This window comes from Corvus kubaryi, unplaced genomic scaffold, assembly GCF_017639235.1.
Source record: "Corvus kubaryi isolate FWS band 111438036 unplaced genomic scaffold, C.kubaryi_AGA036_p1.0 37385, whole genome shotgun sequence".
In the NCBI taxonomy this organism is placed as follows: Eukaryota; Metazoa; Chordata; class Aves; order Passeriformes; family Corvidae; genus Corvus; species Corvus kubaryi.
The window spans coordinates 19,875,071-19,882,437 of NW_024581127.1; positions in this window are offsets into that span (position 1 = coordinate 19,875,071).

The following is a 7,367-nucleotide window of genomic DNA, read 5'->3' on the forward strand; positions in this document are numbered from 1 at the left end:
TTATATTTTTTAATTACTTACCTAAGTCCTATTAGCTTTTTGTGGCAGAAACAAATGTATGACCTTGGACAGAAATATACGGTAGCTATACAAGAAAAGGTTTATGCTTTTAACAGACGCAGTTAGCCTGTTCATTTAAAACATGTGTTGAGAAGATAACAATTAAGTGTTAATACCAACGTTCATTATAAGCTTGTTGTGTAGTGAGGCTGTGTTCATATGAGCAGCAATTAAAATAATTATTCATCGGCCAATTTTATTTTAAGTACAGTGATATTGCAAAATAGAGTGCTATCAAAATAAGGTTATCAACAGAATTAGATTAAAAAATACGCTTCATTGTAGTAAATAAAAATTGTAATATACATGTGGTCTACATAATTTCAGAAGAGCAAAGAACACGAGGAAGAACATTTAAAGAAAGTAAAACTGATATCATTAGTCTCTGTAATGTCTTGTTCCTGACGAGCTGGAGGAGCTGAGAAAGCTATTGCAATTAGAATTGTTTCTGATAATGTTAATATAATATTTTACATCAGTAATAAAATATGAAATTGATATAATCCAGTGACTGGAAAAAATGAAATTAAAATATAATAAATTAAATTGATGTACTTTCATTTAACAGTCAAGAAGCAGGGAGCGTTTCTGTTACATGATAGGCCTTGAAATTTCTAAACTACCTTAGTGGAAAACTTTTTCATCATTGTGTCTTTGCTCATTTAAATATATGAAAAGTTTCAGCATGAAATGTTTTATGCTAGAAGAATATCTCCAAAATTTTTATTCTGTTTCAGTCAATATTGTGAAATTTTGACTTCTGTGCTCTGATTAAAAAATATTCTGCAGAATGTAAATTTTATTCTCTGGCCAGTACTATGTAAAAAAAACAAAAAAATGTTGAGATTGCTGTATTAAAGAGAAAATGGGAACTAGAACTAGTCTACTCTTGAACCCATATAATAGTACATTGTCTAGTACAATACCAAGACCATGTCTGAGGTATTTGTATTGTTCATATTTTTCAATATGTTCCTATTTTTGTCACTAATGCTACATAAGTTATACACATTTCCAGCACTCCCAAAAAAAGTAGATTTACTATTGGAAACCACAAGGAAACACGTAATATTACTCAGTGTGGCCAAGAAATCATTAGTTTCAACAAAAGACAAACATTATACATTGATTTTAAGAGGTGGAAGCAGTTAAAGAAAAAGGAAAAGAAAACTACATTATATGTCTTTGAAGACAGAAAGGAAGGCACACCTACACATTTCAGCTTCCTAATTAAAAAAAAGAGATTTGCAATAGTACAAGCACCACCAAAAAGGAGTTACGTTCATGCATAAGTATATCAGCTAATAAGAGAACAAAATAAAGTGATAGCCATGCCACACATGCTTTTTACTTACAATTTTTCTTTAGTTCTTAGTTTGAGACACTCATTGGAGAGGCAGGAAAAGCATACTCTTCATGTTACGAGGACTTAACATGTAAAAGATGCAAATGTTGCATCTTGATGTTGTTACCTTCCTGTATTCAAGAACATCAAAGAAAAGCCATACTTCCTGGTAAAATTTTGATGTTTTCTAATTTATACCTTTACCTCTTCTAATACAAGTCAGTATGAATATCAAGGGAACCAAAAGTGTATTATTGTGGTATTTCATAGACTGACTAGTTATTTAGCAGAATCACAGAATAAGCTGAGTTGGAAGGGACCCACAAGGATCATCAAAGTCCAACTCCTGTCCCTACACAGGACAGGCCCAAGAGTCACACCATGTGCCTAAGAATATGGTCCAAGCCCAAAAGTAAACATATCAGTTCAAAATATTACGAATGAAAAAAGAATGCTTATATGGACCTTATATGGTCCATAAGGATCATTCTCAGAAAAAAAGGTAATACATAACATTATTTTTTAAATCCACTAGGAGTTCATAAACCCACTGAACACTAACGCCAGAAGTGAATGCTTTGAACACTGCTGATATTGGCCTCTGCATCTTGAGTCAGTAAAATATATCCACTAGATAATAGTGTATAGTGTGAGATTGTTAGATCTTTTTTCACCCTAAAATTCATTTGCACTTCTTTGTAGTAAAATATGGACACAGTAAGTGAAAAATGAGTATTTTTATTTATTTATTTATTTAATGCATTGTATGTGATCTATTTCATCAGGGAATGAGACTGCCTCATATGTACCTGTGAGTTTTTCCTACAGTGAACTTAGGCTAAAAAAAAAATGTTTAAACAGCTGTGTTGCTCTGTATAGATCTCTCAAGAAGTAGCATATTTTTTAAAAAATCCCCCACACACTTAACATGAAGTTTTATTTTGCTGCAGTTCATTTCATGAAAGGAATGATTTGTTATGATTGTCTTCAGAGACGGGGAACCTTGTGACCAAGTGATACCTTCAAATATTTGATTCCTGTGGAAAATGAGAATTTTAAACTTCTGGAGGAGACTTAAACACATGCTAACCCAAGTTTTTGAGCTTTGCCACAGTTTTGGCTGAATCATCTTTCTGTAAAATTATATTGCAAATTATATATTTAAGAGTTGACAGACAATTTGATACAGAAAGTGCAAAGGCTTGAGTAGTAATGGCGAGCAAGTAGATATGCCAGAAACTATGAATTCAGGGAATTACCAGTATGTACTGCCAGGTAGACAGAGCATTTCAAATAAAGGTTTATGTGCCTTGATTTTAATAGTGAGTTTTGTAAGTCTAACCACTGAAATATAGAAATCCCAGACAACTAAAGCTGATGTGAATAATCATGCATAATAGGTGCACATTTATGCTTATGAGAACAGTTTCATTAATTCCAGCACAATGTAAATTCAAGTGATACAAATACTGTTGTAACATCTTGATGTGATATTAGGCACTAACTGAAGCTTCACATTCATGCAAAAATTTATAGATACAAAAATTATAATGATTTACTCTCTCTCTGGCACACAGAAATTTACTTGCATGTAAGAATCAATTCAGTATTTTTTAAGGTGGTCAAAATATCAAATATGATGAGGGTAAAAATAATGTATTTTTTTCTTTATGTTTAAACAAGCTTATTATACTTTTTATTTTGCAGGTGATGCTTGATTTGTTCATTCAAGATTAAGTTTCTGTTGTAAGAAAGAGCAAATAATATTTTATTTTTATTTTCTCATTCTTGTTTACAACTTTATAGTACATTGCCAGATTCAATCACCTACTTATTGAGCTGAAGAATCCTGGATTTCCATATATTTAAAGCCTTATGTACTACTGAAGAACCTTGCCATGCTATTTTATATTGTGTATATTTTGAGGAGGTACCACAGCTTTAGATAGCAGCATATATATTTTCTATTCACTACTTAATCTCAAATTTTACTTGCCTTTGAGCCAAACACGTAAAGAATTAATATTTATCAAGAACTTCCAATATTTCCAGAAACGGTAACATCCTCTTCATTCCTTATTTAAATTCTTATTGAATGTCTCAAAGGTTTAAAATAATTTTGAAGTTGACTTTCTTAACAAAGTATTATTTTTTTTCTAAATATTTATAGATTCTAAAGATTCTATGTATCTGCATTCTCTGTTTGCGATATATAATTTTCTGATTTTCCTATTGAAAATCAGTCTTCTTTTCCTATATTTTCCAGTTCTTCTTCAGAGAAATTTTTTAAATTTGCATGAATGACCATCCATTCCTGTTGTCCACAATAGGCTGAGTAAACAGGTTGATTATATTTTTATATGGCCTATGGTCCAAATAACTTGAGTTTATTCATTTTCACCTTCAGGAAGATATTATTCCTTAAGATGGTACTACCAAGAAAGCCTCTGGAAAGAAATTGCCTTTGACTAGTTTGTATTAAACTCCAAGGTGAAGAAGTGTATTAGAGTTTCTTTCACCAATTTCCTTGGATGATCCTTTTCACCAATAACCCACCAGCCCTCAATTTCTCTCAAGTGTTTCTTACAAAGCTGTGAAAAAGATTTTATTTGTAGTTTTCACATCTCTCCTACATCTTCTGGCCTCAATTTTCACAGTTTTACTGTTAACTTGTCAGAATATTCTTTTTTTTTTATTTTACATTGTTTGGGAATGACTTCCACTTTTTGAAGGACAGACTATACTTCTAAGCTTCCCCTTTATTCTGCTATGTAAGCTTTTATTTTGTCATTTTACTTTTCCTCTGCACTTCTATTATGGTGTGTCTAAAAAAGATTCTCTTAGACTTGAAAGTGTTTTTCCCATTCTGCTCTTGTAGACTTGCTTGTGCGTCATCCATACCTTTAACGAAGTTCCCTTTCTGAATTAATTATGAATGCAGTTATTACCTGAGACAGTAGTAAGTCATAGTGGTCTCAGCTTACTACAAATGTTGACTAGTCGAAATACCTCTCTAATCTTAAAATAGATATAAAATTAAAGAAAGTACCTAAATTGTAAATCCTTTCCTATAAAAATAGCCCAGAGTCAGTTTATTTTCTATTTATAAAAAAGATTAAATATATGCTGGAATCTTATTAGGGTGATGCAGGAGAAAGGCAAAGGCAAGACAGGCAAGGCAAGGCAGCGTAAGCAAGGAAGGAGAAGGCAGCTAGTGTTGAGGTTCATTGTTTCTTCAAAGCAGGATATATTGGATTATTTTTGTTTTGTAATTTGAATCACTGTTATGATTCCCAAATATTTATCACTTATTTTTGGTAGTGAAAACAAATTCATTTTCTCACTGTCTTTTTCTGAGAAGCTCTTCATCCTGAAAAGAATATCCAAGAAAAAAAAGTTGGAGGAAGCAGAATAGATCTTTTTGCCTACATATACAAACTTGCTTAAAGAACTAAAGGTCACCAAAGATCTTGCTTAGCATCCCTGCTCAGGACAGTGTGCTCAGGGACAGCTGTGAACCTACGTCTGCCCTCTGTTCCTGTCGTTTCCTCATACCACCTCAGCTTTTTCTTTGTACTTTTCTGTCTGATAGATTAAGAAATCGCAAACCCCATTTTGCACAGCTTGATTCACACAGGACTCTCATTACCTATTCTCGCATGTACACTCCCCTTATTTATTCTCTCTTCTGAGGAAACATCAGAGAAATGACTCATGCACAGAAGGGAGCACCCATGCAGTTATTCTGGAGGGAACTGATAGACCCACTACCTGTTAAACGATCAGCTCTGTTGCAGTTGCTTCAATTCAAGAATATAGTCACAACATGTGGGAAGAAGCGTGAATCAGAAATTACTAAATTCAGAGCTATTACATGAATCAAGCTGTCACCTCAATGCAGGAATTGTCATTCTAGTGCTGCTCCCAGCATGCAGAAAGAGAGTGAATTGTATTAATTTAAAAAAAAAAATGGCCTTTGCAGAGTGTGATTTTCATAAATATCTTAGACCGATAGGTGCCACCATTGCACTGTGAAAGTCACACAAAGTCTGAAAGAAAAAATGAGAGGAACTCTTTTGTTTCATAGTTCAGAAAATGCATTTTCTGGGGAAAAAATAAGCAGGTGTTTTTTTCCCTTCTGGAAAAAGCAATTTTAGAAATGTAATTTTCTTGTTGGGGTTCTCACTTCTTTTAGTTTCTTTTCCTTTCTGTCTTATTTTTTCTGTCTGATTTATTCTAGCCTCAATGTCACAATCTTGACATTTCTTTGTAATGATTCAAAGCCTTTGATCACAAGTATCCAAATTAAGCTTTAGTAAACTGTGTGGATATGCCTTTGTGTCATTTTGCTGCTGAACCAACACTACCACAGAATAACTTCATTTGATTAATTTCTCATTCCTTTGGTGTCCTAAATAGGGCTGCTCTTACAATTCTTTATTGGATTTTTTAATGGAAGTCACACTAGAGATACTATTGCAAGTTAAAAGGTACCATGGAAAATTCTATTGAGAACAGAATGTTTTGATATTGGCACTCCTTGGTTCCCAATGTAATGAATTCAAGTATGGGTTTTGGATATATTACTGACTTCTGTGCCCATACTAGATGACGCTACCAAGCCTCTGAGTACTACTGTTTACTAGATAAAGATTGAAGAGAACAGCACTCTTCACAGTTAAAAATTCTGGAACTTACTTATTGATCCACTTAGATGACTTTAGAGTGTACTATATGTAGCGGGTTGAGTTTGAAACCGGGCGGAAACACCAATTAAGTGTAGTGGTTTTGGTTCAAAATATTCATTACTTACTTATTTTCCTTCTGTGAGATAAGAATTAGGAGAAAGCAAAGCAGGCACAAACCTTAAACAGTTGCAGTACAATGAAAGAGTTTTATTACTAATAGAATTAAAAGTAAAGAGAAAATAACAAGAAATTAAAGCAAATCCTCCCCTCCCCCACTCCCCTCCTTCCCAGCACTTTTCTCCTTTTACCCAACTTGCACAAAGGATAACAGAACATGGGATGTTAGTCAGTGTTCCAGTTCTTGAAAAGTCTCTCTCTTATGCTTAAGGAAAAAAGGGTTTTCTTGGGTTGGACATGGTTCCCAAACTGCCACCAACAGCAGACCCGCCTGGAAACAATCAATCTGCTGTGGTATTAAGCATCTCTTCCATGAAAAATCTCACAGTTCCTTCACACTGCAAAACATGGGCCATCACATGGGGTTATTAATCTTTTTAAGGATAAGTTATTTTGGCCTGCACACAAAGGGCTTTTCTTCGCCACAAGTCTCTAACAGCCTCTTACTACTTCTATATAGCCTGGCATAGGCACTCTTCACAATCTTCACAGGCCACACAAGGACTCTCCATCCCCCCATGTACTTCAAATGGATTAAAGAGACAAACAGTTTGTGGTATTACAGTTTCTTACCACGGCATGCAAGAAGGTTTTTAAGCTACACGCGAGAATCGCGGCACCGCCCTCTTTTCTCCCGTCGCCATTTTCAGCTTCGTCCCACGTGACTCACTTTCTCTTTCTCTCTGACTCCAAAGCTGCCATGTTGAAGAGTGTTCTTGTTCAGGCTTTACGGTGGAGAAAGCCTCGCTCCCTCTGTGCTGCTGGCTGCGTGGTGTCTTCTTCAGTTCAGCGCGAAGTGTGCTGGCTGCAGACAGGAGGCTCTGCTGGCTCCCGTTGACTCCGCCGGCTCCGCATGGAGAGGAGAAGGACCCGCCTGTCCCCAGAAGCCGCGCTGGATGGGTTTAGCTGTGAGCAGTCCATGGCTGGTTTTAGCTACCTGTGGCTCTGGGACAGTCCCCCCCAGTGACCGAGGGTCCGTGCCGCGGTGTTGGGAAAAAGAGGGGAAGGGGCAGTGGCCCCGGCCCGGCCCGGCGGGGCCTGGAGGCTCGGAGCCCCCCCACCTTCCAGCAGGCGAGCTCGGACAAAAGGGGAAGTCC